Source organism: Scomber scombrus, chromosome 9 (genome assembly GCF_963691925.1).
Source record: "Scomber scombrus chromosome 9, fScoSco1.1, whole genome shotgun sequence".
NCBI classification, from domain to species: domain Eukaryota; kingdom Metazoa; phylum Chordata; class Actinopteri; order Scombriformes; family Scombridae; genus Scomber; species Scomber scombrus.
In genome coordinates this window covers 15,980,337-15,999,388 of record NC_084978.1, presented here as the reverse complement: position 1 = coordinate 15,999,388, position 19,052 = coordinate 15,980,337, and the positions used below count along the sequence as shown (strand labels likewise).

General features: G+C 41.0%; 1 protein-coding gene across 1 annotated transcript in view; it reads left to right on the top strand.

Moving 5' to 3' along the window:
• Window positions 1-17,217, top strand: part of slc16a2 (solute carrier family 16 member 2) — a 399,269-nt gene extending 382,052 nt beyond the window's left edge. Inside the window, exon 7 of the mRNA XM_062425561.1 lies at window positions 17,208-17,217. The gene's annotated coding sequence lies outside the window, so the exon portion shown is untranslated. The remainder of the gene's footprint in view (window positions 1-17,207) is intronic.
• Window positions 17,218-19,052: the final 1,835 nt, after the last annotated feature.

The following is a 19,052-nucleotide window of genomic DNA, read 5'->3' as shown; positions in this document are numbered from 1 at the left end:
GATCTTGGGCTTGGTTACATTCATGCAAAGACACACACATGAGAAATTGGCTCCAATTGGAGTTTTATGATTTATTTATATACTGAATCTCCTATCATAAATAAGAATAACAATATTCTGAATTTCTCATGTTATTTTGTGAGCTAAGTAACCATGTTTTATATTTTGTTTTTGTTTTTATTTTGTGAAAGATCTTCTGTGAAAATCTTATCTGGCAACTACAATTTTGTTAATGTTATGTAAATAATGTAGTTATTTCATTCAGTTATTTGGCAGATGCTTTTATATAAAGTAACTTACAAGGAAGGCACTGTTAACAGTTAACCACTGGAAGTAGACAAATGCATTAGAGTGATAAAGTAATGCAACATTAAACAAGGTGCTAAAAAGATAAAGGGGCTCAAGTGTTAAGGTGTTCACAGAAGAGTTTTCAGGCATTTATAAACTATCCTCAGGTGATAGTTGAGGTGCATTCAAACAGCTAGTGGTTGCCATAGCACTGCTGCTTTGCAACATCCAGGCTGAACAGGTTGCAACCGCCTATTATACTCCACGATACCTCACAGGCTGCCACTATCCACCCACTGGCATGTCATCACACAGCTAAATACAGCAGGTCGTTTATTTATTTATTTTTTAATGGGCAGACTATAAACTGTGATTTCATGTGCGAAAGTTCGATGCAATGAACGCACACACCTGCCACTCCCACCTGAATGTAAATAGTGCACTATAGAAATGTATAATACAAACATGATCTGGGATACATGGGCTGTGTGAAAAAAATAGCAATACAATGGAGTTCTCATCTTGAAACACCACATTGCAGTTTTAGTTCTCTTATTGAGTTCTTGAGTGCAACTGGCGGGAAAAATGTTGTTACCTGACAGTTTCACGCCACATTCAGCTGCTTGTACAAATAATAGGTTTTATGTCAGTGTCTAGATGAATGTGCGATATAAACTGCACCTGATGCAATGATGCTCGTCTTCAAAATGCAGGCAAACCAAATTCCCAAAGACATTGCACATTTTGTCACTCTCCATTGGTGTAAATCACATTGGATTTCATAAATTTAATGTCAGCTGTGATTTTTGGCTTCCTTTAAGTCATTTCCTGTGATGTGAAAAAGTGTTATTGTTGACTACTGTAGGTGTGTGTGGGTGGAGGAGGCAAAGAAAAGGAGGGGCGATGAGAGTAACTCTCACTCCTTTTAATTTCAACTTTGACAAATTTCCCTTTTCTTTGAAGTTCCCTCCTCAGCAGACTCTTGTTTGGCCGCATCACAGTCCCTGAGAGACATCGTCCGATTGCCTGTCTATTGTAGATTTCCACCCCCACACATCTCACACACGCACCCACACACGCACACACACCAACATGCTCACCTCTCTAACCTGTCTACGGCAGCACTTTATTGAGATGCTTTTCCTCTTAAGTAGGGCTGTGTGGCTACTGGCTCTGACCCTGAAATAGAATCATTGAAAACAAAATAACAGCTGAACATTCCCCGCGCTGTCATTTACAATAGCCACACAGCTCGGCAGAACCTTGTTTTACAGTTTGCTCCAACCAATCGATACATGGCTTTCATCGTCGTCGTGCTCCCATGGAAGTACTGGAAACACATTTCGCACTCTTGCACTTTGTCTCTCCCTCTCAATGTCTCTCTCTCTCTCCTCCGTCTGCTCTCTCTAACCCCATCCTTCATTTACTGTCTTTTCTAACCCCTTCTTTCATTTAGTCTATTGTCTTCTTTGTTCTCATTTTCTCTCTTTCCCTGACTGTCTCAGGGGGCTGCCATCTCAAATAAAACTGATTTTTTTCTTGCTGTCATTGGGTAATATGAAAGCCACAGAGGAATGGACCACAAGATACTCAATCAATCAATGTTCTCTATAACCCTGGTTATCTTTCCCAGAAGTTGCTTTCCCCCATACATGTCCCACTTAGATAATTGTTTATTATGGAGCCTAATGTGGGCACTGAATGTTGCCTGGAAGCATGGCCACTTCTTCCTGAGGATGAAGACAGTTACCAGCTCAAGTACAGAAAGGCACTTTCTACTTGTATGAATAATAAAGGTGAGATCCAAATAGGTTACACACAAAAACGCAGGCACACGCATACAGAGCAGAACAGAGATTGAGAGGCAACAGCTAGAAGCTGTCACCCAGCAGTTTAAATAAATGGCTGCCTCTTGCCCTGTCCAACGAGCCTGCTAATTGTATTTTCTCTTACTTGGTGGCGTTTGTCAGGCTCCATCAGTCTTCTGTGGCATGTATAAAATGACAGTCCACCTAGTTGACATTGTGAATGGTAGTCAGGTCAGGGCCCTGCTCTCCTTGGGGCTAAGAGGTTTGTTCAAACATTTTGCTTTGCCTCATTAATCCTCCCAGAAAAGAAAAAGCCAAGACTTAGTCCTCCATTATTTTTGGCAGTGTGCCATACCCTTTGCATTATGTGAGGACGGTCAAGACGTCTGTTCCCACAATATAGCTCATGGGTATAAACATGGCTTTTGTTCTTTCAAAAACGAATCGTCATGAACAGTTTCTATTATGTTCGCAGCAGAGCCCCATATCACAACTCACTGTGACTGAGAGTGGGTGCAGTCCAGAAATAGGTTTTAAAAACAGTGTCTCACGAGGAGGCTTCAACACTGACACCAACCTGCAGACACAAAGAGATGCCTTTGATCCATTTTACCATCTTGCATGGCGGCTAGCAGCTAGTTAGCATGGCTAGCACTGTTAGACTCACTGTACCGTGCCGTGTGTAGCCATGCAACTGTAAAACAAAGTGTAGCCACTGTGTCTTCAGTTTAACATCACTGTGTTGGGTAGGTGACAGGTGTGTTTACTGTATTTGAGTGCTCTGAAAGACATCACAGCGCAGATATTAAGCCACACAGCTGACAGACTTTTAGCCTATGAAAACATATGGATGAGACCATATGTTTACAGACATCCACAGATAGAAACAGATGAAAGAGCAGGAGTCAACAGATAGTTAAAACAGTTTTAATTTAATTAAAATGAGTTCTCTTTCAAATCAAACATCCCAGGATGTGAGTGGGTTAGGGTTAGGTACAAAATATTGTTCTTAGAACTGCATTTATAACCTTTTTTTGTTTCAAATGTAGCTTAACCATGTCATGTGATATTACTTAAGTAGCCTACATTTTAACAATAAATATTACTGGGACCACTACAGAAATTGATGAGCAGTTAATATCCAGGAATTCACATTACAGACACTACCACTGACCATCTCTGTAACAAATTGTCCACGATTTTGCACATTGACTATTCACAGTCCAGCCATATACTAGGTTCTGATCTAGTCGTTTTTAGATTTTACAATATTGATATCAAGTCAGATTGAATGTGCATTTCAATATAATATTGAACATGATTCAACAAAATAACCCTTTTAGTAATTCACGTTTCAACTCCAACAGACCGCAAACATTTCCATAGTCATGCTCCCAATGTGTTTCCTTTCTTTGGTTGATTATGAATCAGAATATTCTTTTGTGACATTTGAAGCTGAATGTCTTCTGTTTGCAGAGGTTGGTGTAACCTTTTCCCTGTCAGTGCTTTAAGTGATTTTTATTTATTTTTTTAATTTGTATCAATAGATAAATGTAACCTATCAAGTATTTCCTTCTAACAATTCTCTGGACAGTGAACAAAGGGAAACAGGTCTTTAGACACCTTGATGGTTGTCATTTATTAGCATGTTCACAAATATGTACAGTAATGGTGTGGCAAATCATCAGGCCACACTTTCACTTCTTATCCTCAAATGTCAATGTAACACTGTGTGAATATAAACGCTTAACATTTAGTGGCAAATAATGGGTTGTGGACAAGGCATTTGTAGTGCTGACATTTTAGATCAGTGCTCATAATGTGTTCTGGGGGGTTCTGTGTTAGAGGGTCTCAGTGGCTTCGAATGCTGCTAAATTGGAGAGAAAAGCAGAGAGGGGAGTAAGGGAGTTGGAAAGCAGCTGAAGAAAAAAAGAGGAAGGAGGTGGAAGAGTGAGAGGGAGAACAAGAGATGAGTGTTTCTTTTCTTTTTTTAAACTCTTCGGCTAAGAGGGCCACAAAAAGGGAGAATTACACAGGAAGAAAAATTGCCATTGTCGCAGGCAGAGACAGTGGTAAATGGCGCGTCATTTTGCAGTAATTTACAAATCGCAGAGTGGAAACAAAATTAGATTAAGTGGGTCCGTTGAAATGGACCTGCTAAACATCACTATTAATTATGTGGCTGTCAAGGGTAAAGATTATTTATTTTCATGGCAGAGAGTGAAATCATGTCATAGGTGGCTGCTTGGGTTTTTAGGGGAGTCATTTTTCATGTACACATGCACCTCCAAACAGAGCAACAGGGAAACACAGACATTCAATCAAAGGCCACTAATGTCTACATTATCGTTCAGGGCAATAAATGGCTTAAGCTGATTTTTGGGAAATAATAGGCGCAACCAATGTTGCAATGTCACTGTTGACATTAATGAGGAAGGACTTGTTTGCCATGCTCTGAATGGTCCGATAAATGTTGTATAGTAAACAAAAGCTTGAACAGAGCACGTAAATGAATGGTGTTCCTAATGTTCAGTGACATCATATAACTCAGACTGCAGGGTTCATCTCACAATTACAGAAAGGACAAAATAAATATAATTATGGAATATCACTATGCTGTTGATGAAGGTTTTCAATGTACCCACTCATTTCCATTTTTAACTGAAGGCTATATTGTTGTATATGTTTTAGAATCAAATAAGGGTATGTATTGTTTGGATTTTAACTATTCTGATTCAGTTTACCTGTAAGTTAATTTCATACAGTTCACTATATTTACAGTCTGCTGTTATTAAATGATACATAATAATATAATCTGTTGATTATTTTTTTCTGAAACCTGATGAAATGACAACATGGCAACTGTCTAAAAGCAATTAATTTACAGTTCAGTTTAGGGAGCTGCAGCCCATTTAGGTGTTGATGACAGAAACATGGGAACATTGTGCATGGTACATTTTTAATACAAACCAAATAAAAAATAGATAAAGCTCACACTCATTGGCAGGTTAAAAAAAAACAAAAAACAAAAAAACAACAACAACCCCCCCCCCCCTCAAAAAAAAAAAATAAATAAATAAAAAAGTTCACTTGGTGTTGAGGAGGCATGAAAACCATACATATAAAAAGGCCACATCTGACAGTAAAATATGCATCATTCCTGGGTTCCATCACAAGGCAGCAGGGTCATCAGATGTAACAATTGGTGGCATTTCCTGATACATCTGCATCTGCTTCTCTGCCTGGTCCTGGATGGACATAACAAGCTCCTCCAGTGGAGACATTTTAGGACTATTGCAGAGAGATGATTGCTAAATAAGGAAAAAACTGGTTTATCACTAAAGAAGTGAAAACATTCCTTACAGGCGTGATCATGATTAAGATTAAATACCTATGAAATATAATTCCAGCTACTATATACTTACAATCTCCTTTTCCTCACATATTCAAATCAAAGATGATAACTATATATAAAATTATATTTACAGAAAAGGCAAACAAACAAATGAATCAATCAATCAATCCATCCTCACTCTCCACACCTTCCTTTTTTCTTCTGTCTTTTCTCAGACCACACAGTGGCATGATCATCTTTTCCATCATCATGCTCTATTGACTACAGAGAACATAATTGGCATTTAGATCAAACATTTCAATGGCTGAGGAGGAGACGGTACATGAATGACATTTCACTAGTCAGCTTTCCAGCCAGTAATCAATCTTTTGTTTGAAGTTTAGGTCTAATGCACTGGCAACTTTAAGTAAGTTCCTGATATCATCACTCTGAAAAATTAACTCACACAATTAGAATTATTTGAATGTGTTTAGCCAGTCATTTACCTGGTATTGCTGGGGCAGGTTTGCCGAAACTAGTTTGTTAAGGTTGGAGACGCATACTGTGTGTCCCTCTTTAACAGCAAAATGCATGTCAAGCTTTTGAAGAATCGGCAGGATCTGACCAGATGCGGGGTTCCTTTCAGTAAAAACGCAGAGTGTGGATATGTATAAAACTCTCATTAGATTGATGAAGTGCTCTGCCTTCCTGAAATCTTCCTCAGTCAGCCAAGCAAGTCTGTGTGAGAAAAAAAGAAGCCTTTTCTGAGTTAAAAATATTGATTGTCTCTTTTTCTCTTTAAACACAAAACAGTGCTATTTGACAAGGGAGTGTAGCTGTTCATCTTTAAACTCACTATCATAATCGACTATTCTTTCTTACCATACGCACAATTTGCATTTGTATGTGTTTATATATTTATATTCAATATGCATTTTTTTATTATCCACAGTTATCATTATTCTAGAACTGTTTTAACTGTCGTGTCGTCGGACTTGCGGCCGCATGTCTTGGACACTCGGGGCGGAGCTGTCAACTGATCACCACCTGGTGGTGAGTTGGCTCCGATGGTGGGGGAGGATGCCGGTCAGACCTGGCAGACCTAAACGCATTGTGAGGGTCTGCTGGGAACGTCTGGCAGAGTCTCCTGTCAGAGAGAGTTTCAATTCCCACCTCCGGGAGAACTTTGACCATGTACCGGGGGAGGCGAGGGACATTGAGTCCGAGTGGGCCATGTTCCGCGCCTCCATTGTCAAGGCGGCCGACCGGTCCTGTGGCCGCAAGGTGGTCGGTGCCTGTCGTGGCGGCAATACCCGAAACCGCTGGTGGACACCGGCGGTGAGGGATGCCGTCACGCTGAAGAAGGAGTCCTATAGGGCCTTTTTGGCCTGTGGGACTCCGGAGGCAGCAAGCAGGTACCGGCAGGCCAAGCGGGGGGCGGCTGCGGCGGTCGCTGAGGCAAAAACCCGGACATGGGAGGAGTTCGGTGAGGCCATGGAGAACGACTTCCGGACGGCTTCGAAGAGGTTCTGGACCACCATCCGGCGTCTCAGGAGGGGGAAGCAGTGCACCGTCAATACTGTGTATGGGGGTGACGGTGCCCTGCTGACCTCAACTCGGGACGTCGTGGATCGGTGGAAGGAATACTTCGAAGACCTCCTCAATCCCACCGACACGCCTTCCGGTGAGGAAGCAGGGCCTGGGGACCCGGGTGTGGGCTCTCCTATCTCTGGGGCTGAGGTTGCCGAGGTGGTCAAGAAGCTCCTCGGTGGCAAGGCCCCGGGGGTGGATGAGATCCGCCCGGAGTTCCTCAAGGCCCTGGATGTTGTGGGGCTGTCATGGTTGACACGACTCTGCAACATCGCGTGGACATCGGGGGCAGTGCCTCTGGATTGGCAAACTGGGGTGGTGGTCCCTCTTTTTAAGAAGGGGGACCGGAGGATGTGTTCCAACTATAGGGGGATCACACTCCTCAGCCTCCCTGGTAAGGTCTATTCGGGGGTACTGGAGAGGAGGGTCTGTCGGATAGTCGAACCTCGGATTCAGGAGGAGCAATGTGGTTTTCGTCCGGGTCGTGGAACTGTGGACCAGCTCTACACCCTCTGCAGGATCCTTGAGGGTGCATGGGAGTTTGCCCAACCAGTCCACATGTGTTTTGTGGACTTGGAAAAGGCATTCGACCGTGTCCCTCGGGGGGTCCTGTTGGGGGTTCTCCGAGAGTACGGGGTATCGGACCCCCTGATACAGGCCGTCCATTCCCTGTACGACCGGTGTCAGAGCTTGGTCCGCATAGCTGGTAGTAAGTGGGACTCGTTTCCGGTGGGGGTTGGACTCCGCCAGGACTGCCCTTTGTCACCGATCCTGTTCATAATTTTTATGGACAGGATTTCTAGGCGCAGCCTGGGCGTTCAGGGGTTCCGGTTTGGTGACCTCAGGATTGGGTCACTGCTTTTTGCAGATGATGTGGTCCTGTCGGCTTCATCAGACCGTGACCTCCAACTCTCACTGGATTGGTTCGCCACCGAGTGTGAAGCGGCCGGGATGAGAATCAGCACCTCCAAATCCGAGTCCATGGTCCTCAGCCGGAAAAGGGTGGAGTGCACCCTCCGGGTCGGGGATGAGATCCTGCCCCAAGTGGAGGAGTTCAAGTACCTCGGGATCTTGTTCACGAGTGAGGGAAGGATGGAGCGGGAGATCGACAGGCGGATCGGTGCGGCGTCTGCAGTAATGCGGGCTCTGCACAGATCCGTCGTGGTGAAGAGAGAGCTGAGCCGAAAGGCGAAGCTCTCGATTTACCAGTCGATCTTCGTTCCTACCCTCACCTATGGTCATGAGCTTTGGGTAGTGACCAAAAGAACGAGATTGCAGGTACAAGCGGCCGAAATGAGCTTCCTCCGTAGGGTGGCTGGGCTCTCCCTTAGAGATAGGGTGAGAAGCTCGGTCATCCGGGAGGAGCTCGGAGTCGACCCGCTGCTCCTCCGCGTTGAGAAGAGCCAGATGAGGTGGCTCGGGCATCTAGTTAGGATGCCTCCCGGACGCCTCCCGGGTGAGGTGTTCAGGGCACGTCCCACCGGTAGGAGACCCCGGGGAAGACCCAGGACACGCTGGAGAGACTATGTCTCTCGGCTGGCCTGGGAACGCCTCGGGATCCCCCGGGAAGAGCTGGACGAAGTGGCTGGGGAGAGGGAAGTCTGGGCTTCCCTGCTTAGGCTGCTGCCCCCGCGACCCCGGATATGCGGTAGAAGATGGATGGATGGATGGATGGATGGATGTTTTAACTTTTTAATTACCTTTCATTTGCAATACCTGGACTGTTAATCACCAAACATTTGCACTACTTCTAATTCATACGCACATACTATATCACATATAATAGTGATAGCTCTCTGGTGGCTAGACTATCAATTCACTGCTGTGTATTTTTATTTTATACTCTAATTAATTAACTAATTACCCTCAGGGCAAAGTATCTATCTATATTTATATCTATCTATCTATCTATCTATCTATCTATCTATCTATCTATCTATCTATCTATCTATCTATCTATCTATCTATCTATCTATCTATCTATCTATCTATCTATCTATCTATCACGAAGAAATTAGATCATATCAATATGACATGAAACTTTTACATGGTTTATTTACACATAAAACATGCAATCTATGTTGTGTTATTTTGATAAATGTTAATACCTGCAAAATGTACATAGTGTAGTACACTACTACATTACTACTAAGAGACTTTGTGCTACTAGAATGAGTGTATGAGCAAAGTAGCCCAGCTTCACAAATGACAGCTTTTTTTATGGCTATGTCCTTTTTGGCTACATTATCAACTACCACTACCAATACAACTACTTTGTCAAAAATGTCAAACTGTCAGGACATCAATGATTTCCTCTGCCATGACAAGTCCTGCAGTGCTGTGTAGACAGGTTTTGTTTAGAGTTTTTTTTACCTCATTTTGCCTTCCATTTAATAGTTTGTTGTGACTTGAGCAATGCTAGTCCACCAGTCACAAGTGAGGGCGATGTAGTGGACTTCACTAAACTCAGAGATTGCATTGGACTTTTCTTTGCTACCAAAACTGATTTGCTAAATAGTACAAAAATAGTACAAAATAAAGCCACACTTTTGAGCATCGCTTCCTGTGTCCAAGATGGCACACAGCTCTACTCAGACTCATTTGCTTGCTGCTTGCTAATGTTACTTCTGGTAATCTGCTCACTATCTTCCCACAAAACAAAACCAAAATGTAACGTCATAACTTTGCACAGGGTAGTCTAGTCCAGAAAGTCAAACTTGCATGACTTTAGGTGCAGCTGTCCAGATGGAAACGGAGACTTCTTTGTTGGACTACAACCCAACATTAAAAGTCCATGCCTCCACCATTGAAACGGAGGATCCGATAGCTGAATTAAAATTTTATTTCCTTAATGATCCCTTTGGGATTGGAATTTTGGAACCAGTTCTAATTTTGGAACCGGTGTTTACACACTACGCTCTTCAACATGTGTGCTCGCTCCTCTTCCCTGGCTAGCAATTATAAGGTCAAAACTATGTCAGAGCATACAGTAATCTCATTCAATGGCCTTCATCTCTACTGCAAATATTTTGCCGGGAGGGCTTTGGAGAGTGCAGGTACCCGTGGATATAACCAGGTAAGTCGATACTACTATTCATTTCTTCAGACTTGGGGTCAAGGCAACACTGGCAGTCACAATGAGATTTTGGTTGGATGGCTTAGTATCACTGAATGAATTTAAAAACAAATTATTTAAAGATTTATAAATGTATCATGCTCATTGTATTTACGATATGCACTTGTAAAATCTTCATGTTATCTAAACTACACACAGACAAAAAGACAGATGGCAACAAAAACTAAAAACACCCAATGTGTAAAGATAGCTGAGCAAAGAGCTGCAAGTGAGACTCTTTGCCATACATCCCCGGAGCACTGACACTTTGGGTAGATAAGCTACAATACGCTTCGGCAGCTATGTTGCTTTCCCTCTTGATGGGTTTTTGAATTACTTTCAGAATACATAACCACAGATGGCAACAAAAGAACTTCCTTGGTTCTATAGAATAGATGGATAATGACAACCCTGAAAGGTATCTGTCAGCTTCATAAAGACGTAGCCACCTGAAAAAAAAACAAACACAGAACCTCCATTGTAACATGAATTCTGTGTTAAAGATCTCTCAGTTTCTCTTATAACTGATCCAGCTGTGTCATGGAAACTAAACCATTATGCATTCTCCCTTTTCTTTCTCGAGATGTTGTCAGTCAATGGCAATGGGTTGCCTTCTTGCTGCCATGGTGATATTGGGGGGGGAAGATTCAAATAAAAACTTTAATAAAATGAAAACGTAAAAATATAAGAGTATCCACTCATGCTCTTAAATGTCTGTGCTTTATAACATTACAGTTCCTTGACAAACCAAGTAATGTATGCTAATTAGCAACCCATTATTCTTCATTGGATTCAGTCTTTGACAATACATCTTTTTCCTCTGTAGAAGTTTCTTATTCACACCTTAACTCTCTGGAAAGAGAAAGAGAAGACAGGTGTGCAAATGGATTCTCAGTATACTCTCTTTGCAACACTTTTCAAACGTTCCCTTTTGTAAAAGAAGGCAAAAGTGTAGAAAATATAACCTCTGTCTCAAATTAGCATGTGAGGTAAGGAGCAATCTATGCACATTAGCAGAGTTTACAGTAGTAAAAGTGAACATCCAGTGTTCTTTCTTACACATATTTTCTTGCATTTTATGTGTTCTTGAATTTGCAATGTAGAAGCAACACATGACTGGCTTTGTGGCCTTTACAGGCCTGGCCATCAGACAACAACGTTAGCTGATAGGGTAAGCCCCTGCTCCACTCTCCATCTGCTTGGCAGGCTGTCCCCAAGTCATTAGACCCCTGCTTGGGTACCCAGCTGGGGGGGAGTGGAAAAGGAGGAGACAGGGCTGGCCCCAGTACGCCTGGCACAGGCCATCTAGAGGGGGGCATCTGGCAAGCCAGCACCCTGGGTCAGGCTATCTGAGGAAGGAGCACATCGGCGGGTGCTCCATGGATGGCTCACTGTCTATCCCTGGCAGCTTGTCATTTATCACTGCTGAGCAGCGATGTCAGGTGGGAACGTGATTAATTTCACTTTACCATTCTTAGAAATAAGCCCTATAAATCATCCTAAGCTCGGTTTGTGTGCAGGTTTTCGTTGTCGGCCAGTCTGACAAATCTTTACCTTGTCCCTTCGCCCTGCTCAGGCCTTGTCGTGCCTCTGAGGTTGCAGCAAAAGAAGGTCTGTGTCAAACAGACCTTCTTTTCTTTTTCAGTGATAGGAAGCATCCACTTGATGACAGGCATAAAGAAAGAGGACAGATACACATGCATGTACAACCTGTAGTTGGTCAAAACATTGCAAATAAAGAAAGGGGAGCTCTGATTGAGTGTGTGAGTACTTTATCTAGTTTTATTTTGTTTTGTTTCCAGCACCTAGCCCACTGAGGTTTTGTGGATGTGCACTCTGTTTCGTAAAAGAATTCACTTGACTTATTGAGAAAGTGAGACAGGAGATGTGCAAGTCATCAACACATATCAAAAACTCCTCTGTCAATCTAATCCTCACACATCTGACAATCTGTCCTTTTTAAATGAATGACAAGAGGAGAAAGAGACTAAGACAGGATCAAATGAAACATGCTGATGATGTAGACCTGTCAGTGGAGTCTGTGAATGTAGGGGGTTCTAGTTTATTACCAGAGCCACAGAACACATCACATCTAATATGTCAAAGGTAATGAGGATACTGGTGTAAGGTGGCGGATTGCCAGCATGTCAGACAGGCACCCTGTTATGAAAGGCTTTTGTCGTAATTTTGCAGATGTGATGCTGTTTTGTGAGTGATTTAACTGGTCTTTAACAAGGCTTCCTTCCCCTTTCACTCTCTGTCTCGCTAACTTTCCAGATATTTATGTTGTATTTTAAATGTTGCATAATATCAAGCACAAGATAAAATATAAAACTCAGATACAAATTAATAATAAGGTTAAAACACAATTAAATATTCATACAATCACAACAGATTTGCAGACAGAGCCAAAAAGCCAAAGGGCTTTGCATGTGTCTCCCCTAGAGGAATAATGAATTTCTTCATTACAACAACTGCATATTTCAGGAGCAAAATATCAACAATCAACATTGATGCTTCTCTTTGCAAACCAGAATCTATAAAATTACTCGGGGGAAAAAAAGGTTAAAAAAAATTGAAAATGAGGACCAATCACATTTTCTAAAAACAATATAAAAATACAAAATGACAGACACTGAATTCCAGATTCTAGCCTATTTGAAATTTTAATATTTTAATCCACCATAAAATGTGGATGAAACAAATAGCATCATTTTCACTGTAGATCAGCTAAAATATGTATAAAATTCATCCTTAAAGGTGCAGTAGTAAATGGGGCCATCATTTGGTAATCTAATGTGGGGAATTTCTTTTATCAGCTGAAAAACCTACTGTGTGCTCAAAAAAACTGTATTTTTTGTCAACGTGTTCCAATGCTGACATGCCCACTTTTTTTTATCATTTAGTGTAAATATTGAAAAAAAAAAGCAACCAGCACAGCACAGAGTTCAAACGCAAACTCGTCCACACACTCCATTTAACTCAATTAACAGTACTCATAGGTGGAAAGCTGCTGAGGGACCATGTACATGCCTATGCTTGAGAAACTCTTACTGGTTAGATGAGGTGCCAGTATGGAGAAAGTTATGCACTTGTTGCACCTTCCTGAAGCTCCTTGCTGGCAGGTGAAAAGAAGCAGGTGGCATGATGAAGCAAGCATGTGGTTGGATAGGCACAAACAGTGAGTGTTGGCAGGGGGAACTGGCAATTTCAATCTCAGAGAAAAAGAGGCCCACTGAAATTCTATATTTTATCTAATGATCTAGTGATTTATTGTTTAAAGTACATTCTGCTCATTAGAGGTACACAACTGAAAAGGTATTGTATTGTAACTTTCTGCTTTGCTTTTTTAATATCTGAGTGTATTTTCACGTCTATAATTGAAGTTTTTGTCTCTGTGGAAATTACTCATCCTCCTGTGAGATTTTTCTCCCTTCCTTAACCCCCTGATACTAATCTTTTTTTAATTAAATAATGACTTTCAAATGCATCTCAGATCATGTGTAAGAGAAGGCACTTATCCTTAAAAGTATCTTAGGTTTGATGGATTCATTCAGGAGGAAATGGGCCATGTGTCCTGCACATTAGCACCCCCTCTATTTCTGTTAGGAAGAGGTATAATGGAGTATTATATGTAAGAAAAGATGCAGAGGAAGCAGTCACTGATTCTCCCTGTGTTGGTATAAACAAATACCTGACAGTTACAGATAAGGCATGGGATGTATAGCGCTGTAGTTACTTGCAGTTACCTGCAGTTACAGCGACTTCACGTGCACATCAGATCCCAATGAGAGAAGTCAGTCGATTTTCAGCTGTGCCGAAATCCATATTCACCCTAACAATACCGCTCTTGACTCCCTGGTGAGCTTAACAAATGCCACACAATCAGTCCTCTCCAGCCTTTGGCTATGCCCACAACATTTGTTCATGCACTAAACCAAGCGATGCCAATCGATTGGCCTCTACTGTCGTCAGAGCCTCCGTCAAAACGAAATACCGGCCCTGATTCCCTCTCCGAAAAAAGGGAACATGAAAATGAAATCACATTTATGCCAGAGAAAGAAGAAAGGGTAGAGGAGGTGGTGAAAATGATGAGAGCGAAATAAAGGATTCTTTTGCCGCACAAAAGATCTGAGTGTTTCCACTTCCATTTCCTGATCTTCAGCTTCTCTTTCTCTCTCTGGCGTGCCATGGTGCAGAAGCCAGATTGCATGACTAAATAGTCGTGTAGAGCTTACTCTATTTGATATTTATATTCCCATTGAAGTGTTCTTGTTCCTGAAGTTTTAATTGGGTGCTAATAAATAAATCATCCAGTCTCTTCCTCAACAGATGTGCGAGTGAGCGTTATGCTGCATAATATGTGTCTGCTATGCAGGTGTATGTGCTTGCCTCATGTCACTGGTGCATGGGATGAGCTGTAGCAGCCAGGCCCCCTTAATCTGGTGTGCTGTGGCTCAGTGAAACGCCACATAACAAACAGAAGTGACAGGCCCTGGAGATGGATCTCTGTTCACTGTGACCTGTTTTATGTGGGAGAAATGCTTTACACGTCTGAGGAAGTTTATTTATGATACATGGAGGAACTTAGCAGCAATATTTAACTTTGACAATGTTTGAATTGGCACAAGACTGTTTTTTTGGGGGGGGCGGGGTCAATTTGCATTACTATAGTGAGAAGTGTCACAAAACATTTTAAGATACATGATATAGATGTTTACCTGTGTTTAACTGTGTCCAGCTGCTTCTGCAGGTCAAAGAGAAACTGATGTCATGTCATGGTACCAGAGCAGGGGCCATTCTAGGATCAGACCTTTAGGGGGGCTCAGCTCCTAATGAGAATTTGACATACAATGCCCTGCAAGTGTTCAAACCCCCTGCTAAATTATACATTTCAGTGGATAACGTAAATTACAACAAGAAATATTAATACAAAGTAGAGTGGTCTACTACAATGTATGATAATAATGGTCCAGAATAAACAATCTCAGATTTCTACAGAGAGGACCCTAAGAGACCTGTTAAAATAAAACCATTTGAACCTGTAGCATAATTGTTCGTCCCATCTCTAATAGAAAGGCTTGCAAAATAATTAAATTTGTATAAAATAATTTTTAGGGGGAAAAATACAATAATAATAATAATTATTTACTTTTAGAGGTGCTGAGATCAAATTTAGGGGTGCTTGAGCATCCATAAAAAAGGTCTAAAATCGCCACTGTAGCAGAGCACCACTTGGGTGCAAATGTTATCCAGCCTAATATATTGTGTAAAAAAAAAGACTTCCTGAAAAACAGGGTAAATCCATTTTTTATTCCAGGCATAACTGAAAATCAAGTGAAAACTGAAGTTCACCCAAATCACAAATAATTATTAAAAATAAAAATGACCCATACATCATTCTCAGAAATGACTTGTGAGCAGTGTTATCAGAAATGGGTACAAAAACATTTAAAAATCATAATAACTATTTCATGTTATATGTGTTGGGAAAGAGTGATGGTCACTGTAATCATTTCTCCTCTACATATTGTCCATTAAAAAAATTGCTTAGAGTATGGTGACTGTGATGTAAGAAATGCGGGACAAATCCACAACCTCCTTCTGAGAAAAGGCATTTTTACGTTTAGCCAAAGGTAAAATGTGATTTCAACAGTTCCGGTGGGAATTTTCCAGGGTTTGTTTTTTTAGTACGACATTCCTCAGTGTTGCAGCCCAACTGTATGTGGACTCTCTTCATTCTGTCTATGGAAAGTGACTAACTTGCTGCACAAAGCATGCTGGGATACCTGGCGATGCGGACCATGGTGGTGGTGTTACATGAGGGCAGGGAAAATTTAAAAACATTGGTCACATCAAGACCTTGTGAGGTGTTGTGTGTTGTGTAGCAACTATGGTTGGTGTATGCTGGCACCAAACAGTGTTCACACAAAGAGCATTGCTGCTGTGATGCTGCTACTGCCAGCCTGTCTTTCTACATAGAGCCTGACTTTGAAAATGGTCATCAATAATAGAATGTTTCATATCGTATCATTATGAATTTCATTTGATGATTTAGTTTAAAATTCATTTTAGACAGAAAAGGGTTGCGAAAATTGTGCTCAATTATAAAAATAACACTAATAATAATAATAATGTGTGAGGAAATTGTCTTTCTCTTTGACTGGCATGGTCAGTCTGTTGAAACTACTTCTGTGTCAGCCACATAGGCTACACTCCTCACACACGACAGGTTTATCATTGATTGTATTGATTATTCCGCCAGTTAAACCCCTGCTGTCACTGCTCCAAGTGAAGAAAATCCCTCCAAACGAGCCAAACACACTCAGACAAACAAACCTGCAAACTAACTGTCAGGAGGGAAACTGACAGCAAATAAGCAAAATAACACCAAATCTCTGTCTTGAAGTAGTAAAACAACAGGCAGGAGTCATGGTTTGAAATAAATCACAGAAAGCAAGCAGGAGTTAAGAAAAGTAGCTGTATGTTTCCCTGACTCTCCACGCTGGAGTTCCCCACCAGAGAGGCTCCCTACCCAAGCACACACTGCGCTGGCTGACCCACAATAGTGATACTTTATTTTTTTTCATGTCTTTGACATATTCTACGGATATAGACATTGAAACAACAGTGGAAGGTTTGATGTCAATATGACTATCAACAGATCATTTTCACTGTTTATTTCTTCTGAGAAAAGCATGTATCACATAGAAAAAATAGGTGAGATGCCAAATCTTTAGATGATGCACTGTTACAGCCCGGTTGTGTGGCTTCGATAATCTGTAAACATGGGTGCCAAAATAAAAAAACACGCAAGTTGCTCATGCAGGCCAGTGCGTTTGTTGCCAAGACCACCAATAAAACTGCACACAAATGCTAGGATGAATATGCCCACTTTTGTCCAACTCAGACAATTAAAGCAAGATGTCAGCGACATTATATTAAGCTTTTCATTGACAAAGATCAGAAGCCATTGCATCCTTCTTCTCACAAACCCACTTGGTACAGTCCAGATTGTTACCAACTGGTGAAACAAGCAACATTCTTGTGCCTTAATTCATTAAAGCACCAGAGGATTCAGCTTTGCTAGTTTGCGTGATACAAAGAATTCAAGACCTATACTCCATAGTTGATGGACACTCAGTTGTGGACGCTTTAGAGGAGTTGACGGAAAACATGGCTACAGAATGAAAAATGTCCATGGACTCATCTCGATTCGTGGAGCCAACAATGTTTACTTTTGCTCTAAATAAATTCAGAGATGATACATTATCTTTTTTTATTGGTGTAAGCCACTGTAATGTTTACTATTAAACACAGTAGAGAGGACGTTTGTCCTGTTACTGAATTGAAATGTCATCTTCAACATATTTAACGGAAACAGATATCTGTTTTCAGTACAATACTACTATACATACAATATTTTCTAATCACTTTGTATCTGCAGCAAAGTTGTTGCTGTTGTAAAAACAACAAACAGAACAATCAGATCCTACTTTCTTATAAATATGTTTATTTTTTATTTTTAAATATATCTGTACCTATATAATTTGAAACATATGCTGTATGGTTCTAAATAATTCATCAATTTAACTTAATGTTTATATCCAGACAATATCTAGCAATTATTCTCATGCTTATTCTCTTGCTTTTTAGATCCTTTTTCAAACTGCCTCAAAATATGAAAACAATTAAAAAAGCTGTCAAACGATTCACAAAAAAATAACCCATAATGAGGAATCTACTATGAGAGGGCCTGCAGGATCAACTACCACAGGCTCATTTCCTAAAAGGCACATCAAGTGGGATTTACAATCCAATGTGAACCTTTCTATGTGTGGGCTGAGGCATTAGCCACTGTGTGGCAATTCCCCTGCTAGGCACCTCAGACCATGAGGGGAATAAATGCATGAGCATGCATTCCCTTTTAACCAGTGGTAATGACCGTGAATTAGATCCAGGCTCATAACTGTTATAATTTTCCTTCTACAACTATTATGTCACTAAGTTTTGATGATCTATATAGATTTTGGATGTGTGGTTGATTTATTGAAATGCTGACTTTTTTGCTCATCTCTGCACCTAGCAAGCCTGCTCCTAAGTGGTCAATGTCCATCATCATCGTCCTGGGGAGAACAGTCTTATTTTGGCAAGTCCTTCTGTAATTTTTCTTTCAATCAGAGACTGTAATTCCTTTTGAGTCAACTCATAGTTAAAATTCAGTACTTGCTGCTGCTGCTAAATTGCTTTGTCTGAAGTTAAGGTCCATGTATTAATGCTGTATAGTGTATGTTGGCCTCTTGAGTCCTTTTATGTTTAGATGTCATTACATTTCAATATTAATAACTATAACCCAGTGGCGATAAACAGTGTTGATGTGTACTTTTGATTTACTAATATTGTAAATACATGAGTGTTGTCTGCTTCTCACAGTCAGTGTGCATTGGTGTTTATTTATTTATTAATTTTTCTCTCCACAAAACTTGTTAGTGGACTTTTGAGTCAATGTATTTTGTCATCGAACAATTATACGGTTGTGCTGAAGTGTAGCCTAATAACCATAACTCAACTGAGCTGGCCTGTCATCAAGAATGTTGCTGTTCCAATCGCAAATTGAACATACTGCCTTTGTAATCCTGGGTTGTACTTTCCAAGTTTGTTGTACTTTGCTAAGGTCATGAGTCCAAACCATTCATACTCTGTATTGAGAAAAGCCCACTAGTTTTAAGAGTTAGTTGTATTTCAACAAATTTTAAATGGCATAGTGGGTTGGTTCTTGCAACAACACAGATGACTAATGGTGAGTTTGAGAAACAAAAATGAAGCAAATTGTTGAAAGAACAAGATGCTACATTGTCTGCTTTCACAATAGGTGAGTTTTTGGTCACCAGGGGACCACAGGTGGGGCCTGTGACTA